Source organism: Mastomys coucha, unplaced genomic scaffold (genome assembly GCF_008632895.1).
Source record: "Mastomys coucha isolate ucsf_1 unplaced genomic scaffold, UCSF_Mcou_1 pScaffold23, whole genome shotgun sequence".
Classification (NCBI taxonomy): domain Eukaryota; kingdom Metazoa; phylum Chordata; class Mammalia; order Rodentia; family Muridae; genus Mastomys; species Mastomys coucha.
Genome location: NW_022196906.1, coordinates 89,052,161 through 89,053,015, shown reverse-complemented (window position 1 = coordinate 89,053,015; position 855 = coordinate 89,052,161).

Sequence of the window (855 nt, the reverse complement as noted above, 5' to 3'; positions counted from 1 at the left end):
CCCTTCCCCTTCTTCCCCTTCTCCTTCCCCTTCCCCTTCCTCTTCTTCTTCTTCTTCTATTATTATTATTATTATTATTGTTATTTTGGTTTTTTGAGACAGGGTTTCTCTGTATAGTCCTGGCTGTCCTGGAACTCACTCTGTAGACCAGACTGGCCTCGAACTCAGAAATCCGCCTGCCTCTGCCTCCCAAGTGCTAGGATTAACATGCGCCACCACCGCCTGGCCGGCTTATTTTTTTAAACATGGCATCTTGCTATGTTTCCAGGCTACTCTCAAGCTCCTTGGTGCAGGCATTCCCCCTGCCTCGGCTCCCGGAGTAGCTGGGACTCCAGCCGTGCACAGTGGCACCTTGCTCTGCTTTTATCACTGAGTGGATGAGGAGACAGGGGTCTGGAGATGAGCAGTGGTGACGGATACACAAAAATATGAATGTACCCCCAGCCACTTAAGGGCTGGAGAGATCGCTCAGCTGCTGCCCTTCCAGAGGAGCCCGGTTCAGTTCCCAGAATCCATATCCGGCATCTCACCGCAGACTGAGCTCCACAACACCTGCACTGGCATGCACAGATCCACACACACGCACATGGGATTGAAGATAAAATACTTTCTTTAGAAAAGGAAAGTTAAAATGATAAATTCTATTACGTGTTTTCACCACAGTCAAATTTTATCTTACCATTCCCGGTAGCATCTCCAAACATACAGAAAAATATCTACCACTTGTCAGACACCTGTTTTTCATGCAGCCTACGGTTAATTTTAAATTACCACTTCTTCCTGTTTTTGTTTGTTTGTTTTGTTTTTGTTTTTTGTTTTTTGTTTTTGTTTTTGTTTTTGTTTTTTTTTTTTTTT